Source organism: Schistocerca nitens, unplaced genomic scaffold (assembly GCF_023898315.1).
Source record: "Schistocerca nitens isolate TAMUIC-IGC-003100 unplaced genomic scaffold, iqSchNite1.1 HiC_scaffold_466, whole genome shotgun sequence".
NCBI lineage: Eukaryota > Metazoa > Arthropoda > Insecta > Orthoptera > Acrididae > Schistocerca > Schistocerca nitens.
The window spans coordinates 2,365,191-2,389,404 of record NW_026045999.1 but is presented as its reverse complement, the minus strand read 5'-3'; the positions used below and the strand labels follow the sequence as shown (position 1 = coordinate 2,389,404).

The following is a 24,214-nucleotide window of genomic DNA, read 5'->3' as shown; positions in this document are numbered from 1 at the left end:
ATATCAGACGTGTTTTCCTGTGGAGGAATCGGTTGACCTATGACCTTGCGATCAGATGTTTTCGGTTCTCATTGAAGAGTCACGTCCTTTCGTCTACTAATCGCACGTTTTTGCGGTGCGGTCGCAAAACACAGACACTTAACTTATTAGAGTGAACAGAGACGTCAATGAACGAATGGACAGATCATAACTTTGCGAAAATAAAGAAAAAATTTTTCGCTCGAGGGAGACTTGAACCAAGGACCTCCCGTTCCGTAGCTGCTCACGCTAACCACGGGACCACGGCGCTCCTGCGCTCAGATCATGCTTGATGTTGGCTATCTTCGCATGGACTACTCAGTTTGTATATTTTGCTTATTTTTTCATAGTTCCACAAAACTTCTTGCTGTTTTCTCGATTGATCTGTGTTCAGTTTTTCAAGGCCTATCCACTGTGCCAACTCATAACTAAATCTGAGCGGGGTGCGATGGGGAGGTTCCCTTGTGAGTGGGCAGTCGCAGCCTGTGGCGACCAGACTGGGATCCGAACGCAGAGGCCGCCTCGTTCGGGTTTGACTGGCAGCGTAAGGTGAGTCACGGAAACGCGAGAACCGTCCCCAAGTGCTGGTGCAGGAAACATAAACCGCCTCCCGCCGAAAGGTGATCCTCCAGACCGACCAGTTCAGTCGGTCAGCCTGGAGTCTAAAGATAGCGACGAGCTACCTGGAGGCAGTTGAAAAACAGAACGCGACAGCCGTCTCCCCACTGCTGGGCCGATCAAACCTGCAGCCGACGTAACCCTGTGACGACTCAGGCTGGCTACGTAAGCTCCGTGTTCTTCTCACTTTGCGACGGATTTTTTACGTGCGAGCGTGTGATGCTCCAATTGTGACGGATTATACGTGGCTGCTGCAATGCAATTGCTTTTATAATTTTTGTTCACCTTCCTCTTTACAGCGGTAGATCATCGCACGTAAACTCCTGACTGCAGCTACTTACGAGATCACAGAAAAGCAGTGTTGAGGAAACTTTAACCTCATAGCTACACGCCGGAGGCCGCTATAAGTAAAATTTGCTGAAAATTGTCTATGTACTTTAAAGAAATGATTCGGAAAGGGGATGTCACTCGTACTTTAAACATGAAGTTCAAATTTAAACCTTCAATAGATCTTTATTGCCGTTAAGCAAGATCATCAGCCCACATTTACGAAAATTACTAAAGTTTCTGCTCACAGTTATCGCCATACCTAAAACAGCCAGAACTTTTACCTTCCCAAATTCCGAAACCAATTACTTGTAACACAGTCAATGATCAGCCAATGACTTCTGCACACGATATTCAGTGGTTGTCTTTAGTAAAAGTTTATGCTCGCCATAAAATACTCAGTAAGAATATACTCAGTACCGCCACGCTATATAATTCAAAGTTCACTCGCGATTTTCGTCGGAACGAATTATCACAACACACTAAAGTTTTCATCAACAGTTTCTGGTCACAACCCGATACCATTAACACTGGACCGTAACGCGGAAGTCATCCCAAGAGTTCATCTTACACATAATGCGAAAAGTCACATCCAGCATAACCGCCTCCAATCAAAGCTAGCTCGCGACTCCCCTCTCACTCTCCCACCCTCAAAACTACACTCCTGGAAATGGAAAAAAGAACACATTGACACCGGTGTGTCAGACCCACCATACTTGCTCCGGACACTGCGAGAGGGCTGTACAAGCAATGATCACACGCACGGCACAGCGGACACACCAGGAACCGCGGTGTTGGCCGTCGAATGGCGCTAGCTGCGCAGCATTTGTGCACCGCCGCCGTCAGTGTCAGCCAGTTTGCCGTGGCATACGGAGCTCCATCGCAGTCTTTAACACTGGTAGCATGCCGCGACAGCGTGGACGTGAACCGTATGTGCAGTTGACGGACTTTGAGCGAGGGCGTATAGTGGGCATGCGGGAGGCCGGGTGGACGTACCGCCGAATTGCTCAACACGTCGGGCGTGAGGTCTCCACAGTACATCGATGTTGTCGCCAGTGGTCGGCGGAAGGTGCACGTGCCCGTCGACCTGGGACCGGACCGCAGCGACGCACGGATGCACGCCAAGACCGTAGGATCCTACGCAGTGCCGTAGGGGACCGCACCGCCACTTCCCAGCAAATTAGGGACACTGTTCCTCCTGGGGTATCGGCGAGGACCATTCGCAACCGTCTCCATGAAGCTGGGCTACGGTCCCGCACACCGTTAGGCCGTCTTCCGCTCACGCCCCAACATCGTGCAGCCCGCCTCCAGTGGTGTCGCGACAGGCGTGAATCGAGGGGCGAATGGAGACGTGTCGTCTTCAGCGATGAGACTCGCTTCTGCCTTGGTGCCAATGATGGTCGTATGCGTGTTTGGCGCCGTGCAGGTGAGCGCCACAATCAGGACTGCATACGACCGAGGCACACAGGGCCGACACCCGGCATCATGGTGTGGGGAGCGATCTCCTACACTGGCCGTACACCACTGGTGATCGTCGAGGGGACACTGAATAGTGCACGGTACATCCAAACCGTCATCGAACCCATCGTTCACCATTCCTAGACCGGCAAGGGAACTTGCTGTTCCGACAGGACAATGCACGTCCGCATGTATCCCGTGCCACCCAACGTGCTCTAGAAGGTGTAAGTCAACTACCCTGGCCAGCAGGATCTCCGGATCTGTCCCCCATTGAGCATGTTTGGGACTGGATGAAGCGTCGTCTCACGCGGTCTGCACGTCCAGCACGAACGCTGGTCCAACTGAGGCGCCAGGTGGAAATGGCATGGCAAGCCGTTCCACAGGACTACATCGAGCATCTCTACGATCGTCTCCATGGGAGAATAGCAGCCTGCATTGCTGCGAAAGGTGGATATACACTGTACTAGTGCCGACATTGTGCATGCTCTGTTGCCTGTGTCTATGTGCCTGTGGTTCTGTCAGTGTGATCATGTGATGTATCTGACCCCAGGAATGTGTCAATAAAGTTTCCCCTTCCTGGGACAATGAATTCACGGTGTTCTTATTTCAATTTCCAGGAGTGTATATGTCCTCGCTAGGCGGCCAACCGTCTCGCATCTCATTGGCTGTCAGCACGTAACGACCAATGAGAAGTCACTTCTAGGGCGCGGCTCACGCCAAACTCTAGCAAGCACCAACCACTTCTCTAGGCTCATCGACATCATCAAATTAAGTAACACAAAACTCTCTAATTAAATAAACAGAACAAAATTAACTACACTCCTGGAAATGGAAAAAAGAACACATTGACACCGGTGTGTCAGACCCACCATACTTGCTCCGGACACTGCGAGAGGGCTGTACAAGCAATGATCACACGCACGGCACAGCGGACACACCAGGAACCGCGGTGTTGGCCGTCGAATGGCGCTAGCTGCGCAGCATTTGTGCACCGCCACCGTCAGTGTCAGCCAGTTTGCCGTGGCATACGGAGCTCCATCGCAGTCTTTAACACTGGTAGCATGCCGCGACAGCGTAGACGTGAACCGTATGTGCAGTTGACGGACTTTGAGCGAGGGCGTATAGTGGGCATGCGGGAGGCCGGGTGGACGTACCGCCGAATTGCTCAACACGTGGGGCATGAGGTCTCCACAGTACGTCGATGTTGTCGCCAGTGGTCGGCGGAAGGTGCACGTGCCCGTCGACCTGGGACCGGACCGCAGCGACGCACGGATGCACGCCAAGACCGTAGGATCCTACGCAGTGCCGTAGGGGACCGCACCGCCACTTCCCAGCAAATTAGGGACACTGTTGCTCCTGGAGTATCGGCGAGGACCATTCGCAACCGTCTCCATGAAGCTGGGCTACGGTCCCGCACACCGTTAGGCCGTCTTCCGCTCACGCCCCAACATCGTGCAGCCCGCCTCCAGTGGTGTCGCGACAGGCGTGAATGGAGGGACGAATGGAGACGTGTCGTCTTCAGCGATGAGTGTCGCTTCTGCCTTGGTGCCAATGATGGTTGTATGCGTGTTTGGCGCCGTGCAGGTGAGCGCCACAATCAGGACTGCATACGACCGAGGCACACAGGGCCAACACCCGGCATCATGGTGTGGGGAGCGATCTCCTACACTGGCCGTACACCACTGGTGATCGTCGAGGGGACACTGAATAGTGCACGGTACATCCAAACCGTCATCGAACCCATCGTTCTACCATTCCTAGACCGGCAAGGGAACTTGCTGTTCCAACAGGACAACGCACGTCCGCATGTATCCCGTGCCACCCAACGTGCTCTAGAAGGTTAAGTCAACTACCCTGGCCAGCAAGATCTCCGGATCTGTCCACCAATGAGCATGTGTGGGACTGGATGAAGCGTCGTCTCACGCGGTCTGCACGTCCAGCACGAACGCTGGTCCAACTGAGGCGCCAGGTGGAAATGGCATGGCAAGCCGTTCCACAGGACTACATCCAGCATCTCTACGATCGTCTCCATGGGAGAATAGCAGCCTGCATTGCTGCGAAAGGTGGATATACACTGTACTAGTGCCGACATTGTGCATGCTCTGTTGCCTGTGTCTATGTGCCTGTGGTTCTGTCAGTGTGATCATGTGATGTATCTGACCCCAGGAATGTGTCAATAAAGTTTCCCCTTCCTGGGACAATGAATTCACGGTGTTCTTATTTCAATTTCCAGGAGTGTATAAGCTTCACTCCATATCTGGAAATTTATTATGTAGTCGCGAATGTTCTGGCTGTCTTATACATAAGCATACATACTTGGGCATCCGACATTCACTAGTAGGGGAACCACTAGTGGATTCGTTCCCACGTTACAGAGTCGGAACACTTGCCAGTTCCTGTAGAGAATTGCATGAATGATTTTTAATAATGCCGAACGTCCCACATACTCCCGCGCACGCATTCTCGTTCACACGCACCCTGACACACAATACACATATTTACTTAGAATTCTTGAAATTATTATTATAGAAAAGTTACAGAGCTTTTCTGACACTAACAACTTTCCAAATTTATATGTGAACACTGAAAGTGTTATTAGATCATCGTACGTAGTCACTGAAGGTAAACGATTCCATCACTGTATTTATTTAAATTCTTGACTGTCGTTAGACACTGGACTCGCATTCGCGAGGACGACGGTTCAATCCCGCGTCCGGCCATCCTGATTTGGGTTTTCCGTGATTTCCCTAAATCGCTCCAGGCAAATGCCGGGATGGTTCCTTTCAAAGGGCACGGCCGACTTCCTTCCCCGTCCTTCCCTAATCCGATGAGACCGATGACCTCGCTGTCTGGTCTCCTTCCCCAAAACAACCAACCAACCATCTTGACTGTCGGAAAATTACGTTTTTTTATGGAATTTTACTAACTTCCAAAATACAACTATTTTTGATCTCAGACTTTAACATATTGTTTGTTTTCACAACAGAAGGTTCTACATCAAATATGACGTTCCTCGGGTTATTCCTTTATTAGTTATTAATATTTTTAGTTTCGTATAATGTAAGTGGCCTGCCAGCGCTACTCCACTGCTTTCACACGTGCAGCTGCAACAGATGGTCGTGACGTCAGTCTGCTGGACACAACTCGTCCGTTACTGACCGCATAATACGAGGTGAGGCTAGAAAAAAACCGGACTGATGCTGGAAAAAACATTTATTTACAATTATTTACAATTTCATGTTATCTCCTTCAATGTACTCTCCTCCTCGGTCTCTACACCGCTCCATACGAATTTTCCACTGTTCATAGCAATGCTGCAGATCATTTTCGGTAAGTCCATACATTACTTCCGTCGCTTTTTCTTTTACTGCTTCAACAGTCTCAAATCTAGTTCCTTTCAAAGGTGACTTGACTTTAGGGAAAAGAAAAAAGTCACAGGGGGCCAAATCAGGTGAGTAGGGTGAATGGTCTAAGATGGGAATGTTGTGTTTTGCCAAAAACGTCTTCACTGACAACGCACTGTGAGCTGGGGCATTGTCTTGGTGAAGGATCCGTGACTTTTTTCTCCACAAATCGTTCCGTTTTCTCCGTACTCGCTCACGTAGGGTAGCCAGGACGCTAATGTAGTAATGCTGATTCACTGTTTGTCCCTCTCGTACCCAATCAATGTGCACAATCCCTTTGATGTCAAAAAAAAACAATCATCATTGCCTTGAATTTCGATTTTGACATTCGTGCTTTTTTTTGTCGTGGAGAACCAGGAGTTTTTCAATGCATCGATTGGCGTTTAGTTTCGGGATCGTAAGTAAAAAACCGCGATTCATCGCAAGTAATAACATTTTGTAAGAAGGTGGGATCACTTTCAATATTTTCCAGGATGTCAGAACAAATCATTCTTCGGCGTTCCTTCTGTTCAATTGTGAGACACTTTGGAACCATTTTTGAACACACTTTGTTCATGTTGAAACTTTCATGAAGAATCTGCCTAACACTTTCCTTGTCAACTCCTGTTAACTCAGACACTGCTCTGATTGTTAAACGGCGATCTTGTCGAACAAGTTTACCGATTTTTTCAATGTTTGCATCAGTTTTTGCTGACAATGGTCTGCCAGTGCGAGTGTCATCACTGGTGTCTTCGCAGCCATCTTTAAATCGTTTAAACCACTCAAACACTTGTGTTCGCGATAAACAATCATCGCCGTACACTTGTTGTAACATTACAAACGTTTCACTTGCAGATTTTCCTAGTTTGAAACAAAATTTGATGTTAACACGCTGTTCTTTCTGTACACTCGACATTTTCCGACGCACAGACAAAACGTCAACTACTTAAAACAGACGCCACGGGCAGACTGAGTGCAGGAGGCAGATGAAACTCGAGCAGTAGGCGGAGCGAGAGTCACGTGACAGGCCACGCGACTTTTTTTCTAGCCACACCTCGTACTCTACCGGCTTACACTGCAGCCCACATACATTCTGAAGTAAAGCTTTTAATAGACAAATGGGCGATCGCGCACTAGTTGCGGCGCCACAACTTGCACTTGCTATTAGGGCTGTTGACATTTTTAAGAATATCGCGCATCCGATACATCGATATTTAAGAAGTATAGTCGTCGGCAACCGATACATCGAAAAGAATTATAGATATATCGAAGAAAAGAAATGTCGATTTACCGGCATATATAAAAAACCGCTGCACATTGAAAATATACTGCCGGTTTTAGAGCTGTATGTTTATGTATTGACTCGTTATTGGATAGCTGCCGAGAATTCTTCCGGGTTGTATGGCTGTGGTCCATGGAACTCTTCTGTCCCTGACGTTTCGTCCTGGACTACGTTGGACATGTTCGGAGGTGCTCCTGGCTGTGATGAGTCTTGCCGACCGACGAGTCGGACGTCGAAGAACGGCCTAAATACCGTGGAAAGTGGGCGTGGTCTGGATTTCAACTGACAGCAGAGGTAAACCTTGCGAAAGATAAAATATAACTATCGATCATAGTGCGTCAAAGATAAAAACTTCTCGTCGATTCTGTAGCGCCACTGTCCATATATCGCTGTATTTCATGACTTCTTTTCTGTTAAAATTATCTCCATGTTTGTATACCGAGTGATCAAAAAGTCAGTATAAATTTGAAAACTTAATAAACCACGGAATGATGTAGATAGAGAGGTAAAAATTGACTCACATGCTTGGAATGACATGGGGTTTTATTGGAAAAAAAATTTTCACAAAATGTCCGACAGATCGCGCTGGACAGCAAAACGTCAGTGACTGCCCATGACAATCGTGTATAAAAGAAGCTGTAATGAGAGAGAGGATCAGATGCGCCAGCAGTCGCAGCATGTTGACGTTGCCTGAAAAGGCGCTTTTAGTGGAGCTGTATTATCAGAAAGGAGAATGTGCCACATCAGCGTTACGATCCTATCGCCGTAGGAAGGGGATTCGAACGGGTTGACAAATGCAGCTGTGGCGAGAATGATTTCGAAGTTCGAAGCCACGGGTTGTTTAGACTATAGACCCCGTAGTGGCCGACCGAGCACAAGGCGTAATGCAGCTGAGACAGTTCAAGAACAAATGAAGACTGTAGCGGGTTCGTCTATGCAAGGGGAAGTCAGCGCTCGTGCAGTCGCACGTCGCACCGGCATTCCATACACTACTGTTTGGTTGGCACTTAGGCGTACCCTCCGATGCTATCCGTACAAAATCCATCGACATCACGAACTGTCACCTGGCGATTTAGTGAAGCGGAGGGCATTTGCTGTGTGAGCGTTTGAAAAGATGGCGGAAGATGACGATTGGTTGAGCAACGTGTTGTGGACCGACGAAGCTCATTTCACGCTCCGAGGGTCTCTCAACGCCCACAACTGCAGAATTTGGGCTACCTAAAATGCTAGAACTGTCGTGGAAACTCCGTTGCACGACGAGAAAGTCACGGTATGGGTTGGATTTACCACATCTACTGTTATCGGGCCTTTTTTCTTCGAGGAAATGCGTAATTCTGGTTTTGTAACTGCTACCGTGACGGGTGAGAGGTACGCCGATATGTTACAGAATCGCATCATCCCCAGCCTGGCTGATAAACACCTGCTGGAACGTACGATGTTTATGCAGGATGGCGCTCCACCCCATATTGCTAGACGCGTGAAAGATCTCTTGCGCGCAAGTGTATTGTGATCGACCGACATCTCTAGGAATGCTGAAAGACAACATCCGACGCCAATGCCTCGCCATAACTCCGGACATTCTTTACGGTGCTGTTCACAACATTATTCCTCGACTACAGCTATTGTTGAGGAATGAAGGAGGACATATTGAGCATTTCCTGTAAAGAACATCATCTTTGCTTTGTCTTACTTTGTTATGCTAATTATTGCTATTCTGATCAGATGAAGCGCCATCTGTTGGACATTTTTTGAACTTTTGTATTTTCTTGGTTTTAATAAAACCCATGTCATTCCAAGCATGTATGTCAATTTGTACCTCTCTATCTACATTATTCCGTGATTTATTCAGTTTTCAAATTTATACTGACTTTTTGATCACCCGGTATTTCGATGGCTTCTCTATACAGCCGCGGATAATAGTTCGTCAAAGTACATAAATCTTCAGTTTCCGAAAATTTCACTACGTGATCACCCGACGGAAGAGCATGTTCCGCCACAGCTGACTTGTATGTTCCCCTAGTCGGCAAAGATTTTTACGTCCCTTCAACCGTGTATTCACACTTCTCTTTGTAGTTCCAGTGTAGACCCTACCACACGTACACGTAATCTTGCATACACCACTAGCAGACCGAGGAGGACGTTTATCCCTAACGGAACAAAGTGCCTGGCCTATTTTCTTAGTAGGTCTGTAAATGGGTCGAACGTTATGTTTCCTTAAAATCTTGCCGATTTGATCCGTTACTTTTTTGACGAAGGGTAGAGAAACTGTGTTCTTCCATCGCTGTGACCTATCGTTGCCCTTAGGTCTCCTGCTATTCGGTCGCAAAACTATTAATTTCCTTACTAGGGTACCCGTTCTTCTCAAAAGCCTGCTGTAAAAGTTTTTTTAACTCGGCGTCCAGGTATTCCGGCGTACAAATCGTTTTAGCTCTGTCCACTAGACTCTTAATTACACCTCTTTCCTGTTGTGGATGATGACTGGAATCCTTATGCGAGTATCTGTCGGAATGTGTAACCTTCCGAAAGACTATGTTTAAAGCTGCCATCAGTCTATCTCATAACGAAGACAACCAAGAAGGACATTGCAGCCGGCTAGTGTGGCCGAGCGGTTCTAGGCGCTTCAGTCCGGAACCGCGTTGCTGCTACGGTCGCAGGTTCGAATCCTGCCTCGGGCAAGGATGTGTGTGATGTCCTTAGGTTAGTTAGGTTTAAGTAGTTCTAAGTCTAGGGGACTGACGACCTCAGATGTTAAGTCCCATAGTGCTCAGAGCCATTTGACCCAAGGATATTGCAATGTCTTTCTCCATTTCCATGGTGTAATGGTACTTGAATTACGAAACCATTACGGCACCTCACCTCAACCTCTCGATACCAGCAATATTCTACTGTGTTTCTGTAAAATAGTTAACATATTTCTGTGACAAATTCAGATTTGATTTCATTAATGTAGAGGTACTTCGATACATCGATATGTATATATTGCAATGATATAATTCTTATGTGTATTGTGATTCTTGAGTTTCTCCCGGCGTATTTGATAATCAAAATATCCACGGGTGTACTGCCGGTCTACAGTGTCCAACGGGCACAATATTTCGGCGATCATACATGTCGCCATCATCAGGTGAACTGACGGACTGAGCTCCTGTGAACGTGCCGGCACGGAGATCCGTACACTATGGCTGCTCAGGTGGAACTGGGTTCGGTCGCGGCGGCGGCGGATTTAAATACCCTCCGCCCGCGGCGCGCTCACTCCGCCGTCCGCGACCCGCGCCACGGTCGCGCGGTGGAATAGATTGCGACGGCGTCTGAGATGACGTCGGTGTGATGGCTCCGTCCGCCGTGGTCGTCACAACGATACATTTGCTCGATTTACTCTTGATTAACCCAATCGCTGGTTCCCAAGCCTTGCTAAGATTATAGCCACAGTCACGATTTATGAGGTCGTCATTGGTGCGAATTTCTCTAACATTCGCACCAATGACGACCTCATAAATCGAGACTGTGGCTATAATCTTTGCAAGGCTTGGGAACCAGCGATTGGGTTAATCAAGAGTAAATCGAGCAAATGTATCGTTGTGACGACCACGGCGGACGGAGCCATCACACCGACGTCATCTCAGACGCCGTCGCAATCTGTTCCACCGCGCGACCGTGGCGCGGGGCGCGGACGGCGGAGTGAGCGCGCCACGGGCGGAGGGTATTTAAATCCGCCGCCGCCGCGACCGAACCCAGTTCCACCTGAGCAGCCATAGTGTACGGATCTCCGTGCCGGCACGTTCACAGGAGCTCAGTCCGTCAGTTCACCTGATGATGGCGACATGTATGATCGCCGAAATATTGTGCCCGTTGGACACTGTAGACCGGCAGTACACCCGTGGATATTTTGATTATCAAATACGCCGGGAGAAACTCAAGAATCACATCATACACCTTTACGGGGAGGAGATGTATCGTAGCATGAAGAAATTTGAAAAGTAGCGCCACCGTAGATGTCGTTTGCTAAGTACTCTTGCCTTTCTAAAGAGATGTCGTTCCGAGAACGTTGTTCCAAATTTTGCTAAGGTTATGCATCACATCGATTCTGCAGCAGCTAAGAGAATCAAGAAACGAGCCAGCCTCGCATTGGTACGTGAGAGAGTGCAATTCACCCGCCGGAGCCTTGAGTTTATCTCACAGGAATTACTCAAACTACATTTGCAACTGGCTAGTAATTTCACTTCTTTTTCCTGGGATTGGATTGATGGTGTCACCTGGGTTGCAGCTGATTCCGCCCATAAGAAGGCAACGGGACGTCAAACAGCTAAGTTCTCACGTCTCCTTGACAAACCATCTCTGCAGGTTCCGGGCAAGACTGTCATCAATGTGAGTGGCATGGTGTTGAGTGATGATGCGGTCTCGGTTTTGCAGAAAGGTCTCAACTTCGCTCCCACCCCCAAGTTCACTCCGGTCGCAGAAATTGTTAGTGCTGTTGAACAGGTTGCAGCTCGACTTCCGCCTGAATCAGCTGAGGAAATACGTCGTGAAACTTGTCGTGCGTTGACGAAATCCAAGCCGATGAAGTCAAATATCACTAGTAAAGAGAGGGCGGCCATTCGTGATCTGAGGGAGCGCTCTGAAATTGTTGTCCTACCGGCCGACAAAGGCAATGCTACAGTTGTTGTCTCCCATAAGGACTACACTGATAAGATGCAGAGCCTGCTAAATGACGATTCCTACCGGAAGATCAGCGTTGACCCTACAAAGAAGGTGGAGAACAAGACGCGGTCGCTTCTCAAGGACGCAGATTTACTGGAGGGTGACGCTAAGAAATTGTTACCCCAAGGTCCGGTACCGCCTAGACTATATGGACTCCCGAAGGTTCACAAAGAGGGGGTACCATTACGCCCCATTGTCAGCAACATCAGGGCACCTACATATTTGTTGGCCAAATACCTGACGGGAATATTAAGTCCTTACGTGGGTAAATGCCCTCATCACATCCGTAATTCCGTGGATTTTGTTAAACGCCTTGATAGCTTCACGTTGGGTGAGTCAGATATCATGGCGAGTTTTGACGTCGTTTCCTTGTTCACGAGGGTACCCCTGCGAGAGTCACTAGAATTGATTAGTCAGAAGTTTGACGAGAAGACCACTGAACTTTTTAGGCATGTCTTGACTTCCACGTATTTTCTTTTTAATGGAGAATACTACGAACAGACGGAGGGAGTCGCCATGGGTAGCCCACTCTCACCTGTAGTAGCGAATTTGTACATGGAGAACTTCGAGGAGGAAGCCCTGTCGTCATCCGAATGGAAACCTACTTGCTTTTTCCGTTACGTGGACGACACTTTCGTCATCTGGCCACATGGTATGGATAAACTCCTTGACTTCCTTACACATCTAAACTCCATACACCCCAACATCAAATTCACTATGGAGACTGAAACGGAGGGTAAACTACCTTTCCTTGACGTCTTGGTCAAGAGAAGGCCTGACGGCACCCTAGGTCAAGGGGTGTATCGGAAGACAATGCACACTGATCTGTATTTGCACGCAGACAGCTGCCACCACCCTTCACAGAGGAATGGGGTACTTAAAACTCTAGTACATAGGGCGCGCACTATCTCTGACGCAGAGAGTCTACCCCAGGAATTGGAACATCTGAGAACTGTATTTCGAAAAAATGGGTACTCAGTGGCAGATTCAACGTGCTCTCCGCCCAACCACTACAGCACAACCTGTGGATATGGATGAAATCACGAGGGAGGAGGTAGGCACTGCGTTTATCCCATATACAGGCGCACTCTCGGGAAAGATCGCCCGCATTTTGAAGAAACACCGGGTCGGAACGGTGTTTTGTCCTCCGAATAAAACTCGTGCACTGGTGGGGAGCGCCAAAGATGACCTCGGTTTGAGGAAGGCCGGCGTGTACCAGATTCCGTGTCGATGTGGCAAGTCGTATATTGGTCAGACGATGCGTACCGTCGAGGATCGATGCCGTGAACACCAGAGGCACACTCGACTGATGTATCCGAGCAAGTCGGCGGTCGCTGAACATTGTTTGTCGGAAAATCACGCTATGGAGTATGAACGCACGAGGATTCTGGTACAGACGTCGAGATACTGGGACAGCGTTGTTAGAGAGGCCATCGAAATTCGCACCAATGACGACCTCATAAATCGTGACTGTGGCTATAATCTTAGCAAGGCTTGGGAACCAGCGATCGGGTTAATCAAGAGTAAATCGAGCAAATGTATCGTTGTGACGACCACGGCGGACGGAGCCATCACACCGACGTCATCTCAGACGCCGTCGCAATCTGTTCCACCGCGCGACCGTGGCGCGGGGCGCGGACGGCGGAGTGAGCGCGCCGCGGGCGGAGGGTATTTAAATCCGCCGCCGCCGCGACCGAACCCAGTTCTACCTGAGCAGCCATAGTGTACGGATCTCCGTGCCGGCACGTTCACAGGGGCTCAGTCCGTCAGTTCACCTGATGATGGCGACATGTATGATCGCCGAAATATTGTGCCCGTTGGACACTGTAGACCGGCAGTACACCCGTGGATATTTTGCTTATGTGTATTCTTTCTTTTGTCACTATGATCTTTGACGTACTTGTAACTCTGATTTTTGGGCGCGTAAGCGGTTATTAGAGAGTCAAACTTTGGTCGTCATGTTAAGAAGACGCAAATTGTAGTCAGCTTATGAACTGTGAACTTTAACAGTGAGGAAGATATTTTCAAGTATGTTTTATATTGTGAAGTGATGTTTTGGAACGAGTTACGTGATATTGCAACAAAAGTATATTGCAACAAAAGTAATAAAAAAGAAGTGTAACTTAAATTCGGAGTGCTTATTACTTTTTTACATCACTAACTTGCAAAAGTTTAATCTTCGAGAATGGTTTGTGAAACACATCTATAAAACTTTTGAATATCGCAGAATAACACCTAGGCCTCTTTGCACCCGAGCTTGGAATCATTACCACCTAGATTTTCGACAATTGAGCCATGAGTTCACAGAGAGAGCAGCGTGAGAAACACGAAAAGATGAGTGGCTAGTTTATTTATTATTTCGAGAAATGACTTTATTAACTGTGCTCTAATGACACCTGCCACATAATATAACTTTGTTGTTGCCCGAAAATGCAATATTTAGCAGCGTGAGGAACACTACAATCATAATTAATTTTGACCTTTGTTGTGGTAGGGTTGTTAGAATGGTAAAGTGGATTTTAGGATTTATACTATTTAAATAACAAAAGAATTGCTCTATAGCTTTTTTGCCGTGTGACCAAAACACAAACGTATCACCCACGTATCGATACCATCGACATGCTTTCTCATTCGCTTTTTCCAGATCTAATTGTTCGAATTTTTCCACGTAAAAATTAGCGTTCGTAGGGCTCAATGAGTTACCCATGGCCACACCATCAGCCTGCTGCAATATTGGATACTCTGTACATTAACAAGCTGGCAGCCTGCCTAACGCCCCCTAGAGCAAAACGAGAAAGGAAAACGATGCATGTTTACGCTTAGTGATAATCACTTTGCCAACAACGGTAACTCCATGTAAGTGGCACAATAATAGGTGGCCAATAGCTCTGTCCTTCCGTTTCGTCACGTATCGATTTGTGCGGAACATTTCATGTCGACTTACCTGTTTTTTTTGTTTTTTTTTTTTTTTCCAAATGCAGTGACCTAGCAGGAGTTGTGTCGAAATTGCGCGGTGAAGCTGAATGTTGCAGCGCCGATTACGTCAGCATTTCTCGTCACACATCCTCGCTCACCGGAGAGACCAATCTCGTTGTTTACATTTTTGTTCATCGTTTTCAGCAACTCTTTCTGAAGAAATCCAATGTGAAGAAATAGCACACTAGTCGAGTTAAAAATTCTTTTTTTAAGGCAACTGATGTGCTATTTCTTCACATCGGAAATCTTGTTATACCATTCATACCGCCACCCACCAGTGCAATTGGACTACTACTTTCGTGCCACCTATACTTGCTTCACACATTCAAAGAGAAAGACTGGACGTCATGAAAGCTCAAAAATCAGAAAACTCCTTCACACAATGAAAGTAAAATTATGTTCTACCACAGTTTCACAAGGACAACTTCAAACACTTCCAGAAAATTGTGAAAAAATATAAAATAAAAATATCGACACTCGGTATTGCCTGTTTGATATCGATATATCTATTTTTTTCAACGTCGCTGCATGCTATAGACGAGGACACTACCAAGAACTTTTTATGTATATATGGTAGATACTCTGATTTGATCCATTATAAATTGTTTTTGAAAGCCTGCGACTGTAGATACAATAGGTTTGTTTATAAATAAATAAATCTTCTGCTACCAGTCACGATTTTCTTTATTTTACTATTCGCACGACGCGTTTCGAGAAATAATTCCCATTTTCAAGTGCGTTTTTATGATGTGTGTTAAGCCATTTCTTTTGATGTTGTCAGTGTGTGTGAATCTGCTTCATTTTGTTGACTTTTACTGTAATACATAAGAAACGCGAAAGAATTGATACCCAACTAAAAATCGCGTTTCTTATGTATTACAGTGAAAGTCAACAAAATGAAGCAGATTCACACACACTGACAACATCAAAAGAAATGGCTTAACACACATCATAAAAACGCACTTGAAAATGGGAATTATTTCACAAAACGCGTCGTGCGAATAGTAAAACAAAGAAAATCGTGATTGGTAGCAGAAGATTTATTTATAAACAAACCTATGGTAGATACGGTAAGTCCGCACAGCGGGGAAGAGTGTGCAATGCTTGCATCTCAGTTTTAATAATCCAGCAGTTGGTTCAAATGGCTCTGAGCACTACGGGACCTAACTTCTGAGGTCATCAGTCCCGTAGAACTTAGAACTACTTAAACCTAACTAAGCTAAGGGCATGGGACTTAACATCCATGCCCGAGGCTGGGTTCGAACCTGCGGCCGTAGCGGTCGCGCGGTTCCAGACTGTAGCGCCTAGAACCGCTTTATACTCCCATTTTTCAATACCTGATATTAACCTGTCATAAAACGATAGTGCATATACAACTTCATTTGTATATAAGTGATACCGCGTAAATGGTTAATGTCCAGAGTGATGGCATTTTAACGGAAATAATCAAAAAAATAATTAGTTCATTGAAATTGTCCATTATGTAATATGGTTATAATAGAATTGTTTTGCATAATAACAAAAAAAAAATGGTTCACATGTCTCTGAGCACTATGGGACTCAACTGCCACTTCGGCCGGCGGATAGTAACATAATAACATATAAATTATTGTTGTTGCATTGGTTGTTTATGTATGGTATGTTGTATTCAGGGCCCGAAGATGATGTTGTAACAACACCGAATCTGTTGTTGTTGTTGTCTTCAGTCCTGAGACTGGTTTGATGCAGCTCTCCATGCTACTCTATCCTGTGCAAGCTGCTTCATCTCCCAGTACTTACTGCAACCTGCATCCTTCTGAATGTGCTTAGTGTATTCATCTCTTGGTCTCCCTCTACGATTTTTACCCTCCACGCTGCCCTCCAATGCTAAATTTGTGATCCCTTAATGCCTCAGATCATGTCCTACCAACCGGTCCCTTCTTCTTGTCAAGTTGTGTCACAAACTCCTCTTCTCCCCAATTCTATTCAATACCATCTCACTAGTTACGTGATCTACCCATCTAATCTTCAGCATTCTTCTGTAGCACCACATTTCGAAAGCTTACCAGATAGGATTGACAGAGAACTTCCAGAAGATCAGAGAAGAGCAGTACATTTTGCATTATCGAGAAATAAGGGAGAGACAGTGCCACTGACATGATATAGTATTTGGGGTGGACATAATTGAAACAGATAAGAGTGAAGTAATGGTATTTGGAAGAGAGAAAGGAATGAATGGAAATATTACTTTGAATGGAGAACCCCTCAAAGTGGTAGAAAGTTTCACTTATTTAGGGAGTGAAATATCTAGGGATGGAAGAATAACTAACGAAATTAATAGGAGGTTACAGAAGGGAGGCAATTTGTACCAAACAATAAAACATCTGATTTGGAATAATGAAGTTTCAGAAAGAGCAAAACTCCTGATGTATAAGAATTATTACTTCCCTATTGTCACCTATGGTGGAGATACATGGACAATGAAAGCAAGGGACTGGAGCAGACTGCAAGCAGGGGAAATGAAATTTCTCAGAGCAGTTAAGGGAAAAACAAGAATGGACAGGGTAAGGAAAGTAGAGATTAGAAAGGACCTCAAACAAAAAAGTATGAGAGAAGAAATTGAAAGAAATAGATTAAGATGGTACGGGCATGTTAAGAGGATGCGTGGGCAGAGACTCCCCAAAATTATATAAGAACTAAAGATGGATGGGAAAAGACCTAGAGGGCGCCCAAGAACACGGTGGAGTGAGAATATCTGTTGAAAGGAGAGGTGTGACCTAGCAGGAGGGGGAGGAAGAAAAGTGGTGGGAGGACCGAGCCAAGTGGAGAGGACTCCTCAGCACCCAGACCCGGCAGTAGCTGGAGCGGGATTCGGATATAGATATAGATAGATAATTAAAACAAAGGCGTTTCTCGTTGTGGCGGAATCTTCTCACTAAATTCCAGTCACCAACTTTCTCCTCCGAATGCGAAAATATTTTGTGGACGCCGACATACATGTTGTTGTGGTCTTCAGTCCTCAGACTGGTTTGATGCAGCTCTCCATGCTCCACATACATAAGGGATCATACATAAGGAAAACTAGGGCTCGCACGGGAAGCTATAGGTATTCGTTTTTTTCCACGCGCGCTGCGAGGTTGGAATAATAAAGCGTCGTTGTGAAGGTGGCTTGATGAACGTTCTGCCAGGTACTTGAGTGTGATTTCCAGAGTATCCATGTAGATGTAGGTGTGACGCAAAACTCGTCCCTCAGACATGAACAGACTGGATAGAGGCAGACATGACCCCAAATTTCTGTCAAAGATTATTGCTCGGCATGAAAGTTGGTGGTACCAGTACAACCCTCACAAGAAGCGTCAAACGACTGAATGGCAGAGTCCTGGATCATAAGCCTGGAAGAAAGTCAAACGGCAACGTTCGAGAACAAAGACAGTGTTGGTGGCACTCTTTGACACTAAAGAATTAGTTCACCGCGAGTATATTCTTCCAGATGAAACAGTGAACCAAACACTTTACATCGAAGTCTTGAAACATTTGCGACAAGCAATTTGACGTCGCCGACCTGATACGTGGCATCCTCAGGACTGGTTCTTAGTGCATGGCGATGGAAGACCCCACACTGACTTATCCATTACCGAGTGTCTGGCCAGACATGGAGTTATTGCCATCCCACATACGTCATATTCGCCTCACCTCTCGACTTGCGATTTTTTCATATTTTTTCTGCGAGTGAAACGGTGACTGGAGGATACCGCAGACATCCAACGGACTGTGACAAATGAACTTAGAAGCATCGCAGTTGACCATTTTCCTGCTTTCAAGATCTCCTGAAGCATTGGAAACTGTGTATACAGAGTGAAAAGTATTTAAACCGACAAACTCTGGTAGTAAATGATGACTAACTGAAACCCTCAGCTGCCGACAGGTGTTGTTGATATACCTCGATGCGGACAGCTGAAAATGTGTGCCCCGACCGGGACTCGAACCCGGAGTCTCCTGCTTACATGGCAGACACTCTATCCATCTGAGCCACCGAGGACACAGATGAATAGCGCGACTGCAGGGACTTATCTCTTCCACGCTTCCCGTGAGACTCATATTCCCACCTGTCCACAGTTCTACATATGTAATGTACCTTATAGACATTTGCCCATACACTAATTACTCGCGCACGCTTTTGCGATTCCCGTAAGAGTTTGGGCAACCTGTGCACATTCGCACAGACGAAGGTCAATGGCTGCGTAGCCTTTACCTACATATATATATGAAGACAATTTCTCGAAAGAAGCGTCTCTAACGTACATTACCTACGTAGAACTGTGGACAGTTGGAAATATGAGTCTCACTGGAAGCGTGCAAGGGATTAATCCCTGCAGTCGCGCTATTCATCTGTGTCCTCGGTGGCTCAGATGGATAGAGTGTCTGCCATGTAAACAGGAGATCCCTGGTTCGAGTCCCGGTCGGGGCACACATTTTCAGCTGTCCGCATCGAGGTATATCAACAACACCTGTCGGCAGCTGAGGGTTTCAATCAATCATAATTTATTCCAGGGAAAAGCTGCACGGTCATCAACAGTATTCTGTTCTGAAGAGAACAGTTATTGTCTTCATGTATATAAACTCTGGTAGGTTGTAGGGGACATCAAAACAAATACTTTTCCCTAATGCCATTTTTTCCTATGAGGATTATTTAAACTGGTGAGGCCGTATTACGCTCGTCAGTTGTTAGAGGCCATATTACGCTCTTCAGTTGTAGGCAACTGCTGTCCACCAGTGTAGTAGTGCATTGTCTCTGTTTACTAATGGAGCGATACACCTGGAGTGAGTACACTGATATGGTTGGTGCGTACTACGTAGCGCACCACAACGGACGAGCTGCACAGCGGGTTTATCAACAACAATATCCTAATTGCCGTATCCCGCATCGTACGACCTTTGCTGCTGTGTAGCAAAGTCTGCGTGAGACCGTTCCATTTAGCACATTACCTGGACAGGGACGCCGTCTCACGGTAAGAACGCTGCAATTTGAGGTAGCTGTCTTGCAGCATGTGGAGCGGGATCCTCCAATCAGCACTCGTGCAATTGCACGTAACATGGGGACGAATCGGACGAATGTAAGAACAGCCCTTCGAGAGCAATTGTTACGTCCATTTCACTTACAGCTTGTCCACAACCTGGAACCAGTTGATTATCCACCCGGAGCACAGTTTTCGCAGTGGTACCTGGAACAGTGTGAAATGGATCCTACATTTCCATCCTCTGTGTTGTTTACCGATGAAGGAACGTTCGGGCGTGATGGAGTCTTCTACACGCACAATTTGCATGTTTGGAGTGAGGATAACCCACATGGCACAGTTACTAGCGCTCATCAAGTGCGGTTTTTCGTTAATGTGTGGGTCGGTGTTGTTGTGGACTTTTTAATTGGACCGTATCTGCTACCTAGGCCATTAAATGGCAGGCACTATTACAATTTTCTCGTCAGAGCATTGCCAGAATTGCTGGAAGACGTCCCGCTCCCTACAAGACAACGCATGTGGTTCCGACATGACGGGGCGCCGGCCCATTTCAGTCGTCGTGTGCGTCGATTCCTGGACCGACGGTTCCCAGAAACGTGGATTGGCAGAGGTGGTCCTGTGCCGTGGCCTGCTCGATCCCCAGATATGTCCCCTCTGGACTTTTTTGTGTGGGGAGAGATGCGCAACCTTGTTTACGCAACTCCTGTTGCGTCAGAAGAGGATCTGGTTGCCCGGATAGTAGCAGCAGCAGGAACAATTCAGGATACTCCTGGGGTTTTTGCCCGTGTCAGACAGAACGTGATCCGACGGTGTAACCTTTGTTTACGTGTCATTTTTGAAAATCTACTTTAATTGAAATTATGTTGCGTTAATGTGTTGTCTCTTGGTCATAAAAAATGGAAAAGTGTTTGTTGGTTTAATTAATTTGCCGCCAGAGAAATCTTCCCCCACCGGTTTAAATACTCCTCATAGGAAAAAATGACATTAGGGAAAAATATTTGTTTCGATGTCCCCTACAACCTCCCAGAGTTTGCCGGTTTTAATACTTTTCACCCTGTAGATAGCCAAGGGGACTACTTCGGTAGAAGCTAGGATCATTACTTGGTAAGAGTAATTTTCTATTTTTTAAAAAAAAGTCCTGTCCTGGAAATTTTAATGAAATTAAATTTTAAAAAATACATTTACCTTTTTTTATTGTTTTTTGTTATTTTATCCTTTGTTTTGTTTTAGTACGTACGAACTTCGTTGTAGAACCCCTTATTTACGTGTGGTAATAAAAATCCATTTAGACAGAATTAAGTACATTTAAAATTACGTGAACTTAGTCAACCCTCTCATGCTGATAACTTCATATTAACTGATTAAGAATATTTAGTTGAGAATTAAATCTTTTACATAATTCGGCCTTGGCACACATTTTCTAAATGCAGTGGTTTTTTTTTAATATTTACTGAATTCTTTCCCGGCATTAGCTATGGAACACAAGACTGTCTCTATTAGCAGAAAATGGTTAAATATTGCCAAGCCGACCTGGATGTTTAATTATCATTGATAAAACACACTTCACTATACATTTAAGTTATTTGAAAGAACCAACAAATTGTTAAATTTCAACGTTAACTATCCGCCTATGAATGCACAAATGTGAAACTAGTAATAAATTCCGTCAGTCTCAGGATCGCTGTAAAAGGAAAACATTTTCTTAATTCACTGGTAATTTTTATCTGCTCCCGATTTACGGGTTTGGTTAATTTTTCTTAGCGGAACAATTTTTTAAATGTGCCGCCGCTGCAAATCGTTCGGTCGCGGCACAGCCCAGCAACACCGCTAAAAATGCTAAAAATTCTTTAAAGAAATATTATAGATGACATGGGCAAGCTAATTTACATTAGTAATACACACTTTTGATAAATTATAATATATTTAGACCACAACAATAATTCAACTTACATTAGTTTGTAATTTCTCCTCTAATGGCGGCTAACTTTAGATACAGACAAATGAAGTCTACCCATTCATAAAATGCTACGTCACAGGTTCCTCTCTCTCTCAGCTCTCGAGGAAGACGACAAAGAATGCACACTATGTATTCCTATTTATACGACTATCAACCGTTATTGTCTCTTTGCAATCTGCGGCTGTATTTTACATTTTTCTTATCGCAGATATTGACACATTTCGTAATTACATTATGAGTATAGAAATATTACAATCATAAATACATCGAGAATATTACTACAGAAAATATTACAATAATAACGAATGTCCTTTACACAAAATTAAATAATATTTTTTGTTAAATAATTACAGTATATACAAATTGCTTCATAGCGGCGTATATAGTACAATTAAATTTTAGTTTATTAATAGTGTGTGTGTTGCCAGGGAACGTTACCAACTTCTCAGACAAAGGGAGTAATCCAGTAATTTTATAAAGTTCAGTGTATTAACTGACTTTGTAGTATTTAATCGCGGCCACTCTCAGTTACTTTAAAGACAGTAAGCACATTATTGCTGTTTTGTTTTCGGAAACTTTTGAAAGTAAAACGGGTCCTTTTGGATTTAGTACAGTAAATCTCTGAGATCCGTTTTCTTCACAAAGTTTAAGGGCAGTGGAGAGGTCTGCCTGTTGACAAAACCTGGGTACCTCATGCTGAACTGGTAGCAACAAGGCAGTCAATGGAGCAGCAAACACCAAAAAAGAAAAAGTACGAGGCAGCCTCTCACTCTTGTGCATATTTTTCCCAAAGGGACCACCATTACTTCACAGCCGTGTGTCAAGACTCTGAACGTACTCGAGAACAGTTCCCGATGAGTTCCATCCGATGACACTCCAAAAGAAACCCGCAACAAACAGAATGCATTCCCAAAACTCAGAACCTGGGACCACATCGTCAGACTGCGCCCGACATACCGAGTAAATCCACGACTCTTTAAAACAATCGAAATCCTATGTACAAAACCGCTTGAAATGTCTCATTGCTTTACAAATGAGCTGAACACATATTTCACTTTAAGTGTACAACTGAGAAGAAGTTGAAGAATGGTATGAAAGTAAGCTTAAGTTTTGTTGCAAGTCCCTAAGTGCATTATGGAACTCTGAATGAATAACGTCTGCCTAATCTGCGCTTCATTTCAAGCAAAAGCTAGTTTTTTCACCTCGGTTGTTTGATTTGCGGGTGTGGGCCAAACAGTGATGGCATTGGTCCCATCAGATTGGGGAAGGATGGGAAAGGAAGTCGGCCATGCCCTTTCAAAGGAACCATCCCAGCATTTGCCTGAAGCAATTTAAGGGGGGTAGGACGTGAAACGGGCCGACTTGGAGCAGCAGAGGCACCACAGGACATTTTAATTTCCAGCATCTATACTTTTACAAGTAAATTCATAAAACTTTGTCAGCATCGCCAGGAAGGATTCAGGATTCACACTCATTGCAGTGGAAGTTCGAAAACATACACAATTATTTTCTTTTCCGTGTGAAATCATCATTTTTGTCACTTACTAATGGCTGCATTTGTTGCTATAGGTACACTGTTTTCTTCGATGAATTTTGCACAGCATACATACCATACTTACAGGTGTATGAAACTCTACAATTTATTTAATTTACGAAGAAACGAATGATCCGTTGTATTTTAAACTTCATGTTTAGAAAAAACACAAATTTTGTAGTTAATTACCTCAATTTCTACCACAGTTTTTAATAGATTCGGAAAATTCTATAGTTTCATACACCTTTAAGTATGGTTTGTATGCTGCGCAAAATTCATCGAACCATCTCTCTTACTTATGAAGAAAAGTCTACCTATAGCAACAAATGCTGCCATTAGTAAGTGGAAAAAAATGATGAAATTTCGCATGTAAAAAAAATTACTCCGTTATGTTTTCGAACTTCCACTGCTATGAGTGTGAATTCTGAATCCTTCCTGGTGATGGTGACAAAGTTTTATGATTTTATTTGTAAATGTATAGATGCTGGAAATTAAAATGTCCTGCTCCAAGTTGGCCCGTTTGACGTCCTACCCCCCTTAAAAATGGTTCAAAATGGCTCTGAGCACTATGGGACTTAACATCTGAGGTCATCAGTCCCCTAGACTTAGAACTACTTAAACCTAACTTAACCTAAGGACATCACACACATCCATGCCCAAGGCAGGAATCGAACCTGCGACCGGACCGTAGCAGCAGCGCGGTTCCGGACAATTTGGACTAGATTGGTCACATATAGATACCACTACCCGACGGAAAATAGAAATTCAGTATGTTAGCTAAATTTCATACGCAGCAACATACACTACTGGCCATTAAAATTGCCGGCTGCTCCCCGCGGAGGTTCGAGTCCTCCCTCAGGCAGGGGTGTGTGTGTGTTTGTCCTTAGGATAATTTAGGTTAAGTAGTGTGTAAGCTTAGGCGCTGATGACCTTAGCAGTTACGTCCCATTAGATTTCACACACATTTGA

At 45.3% G+C, this 24,214-nt stretch overlaps 1 protein-coding gene across 3 annotated transcripts in view; it reads right to left on the bottom strand.

The window, feature by feature from the left end:
• The window catches only part of LOC126232230 (uncharacterized), a 205,206-nt gene that overhangs the window by 81,816 nt on the left and 99,176 nt on the right, over positions 1–24,214 (bottom strand). The gene's annotated exons all lie outside the window — the stretch shown is intronic.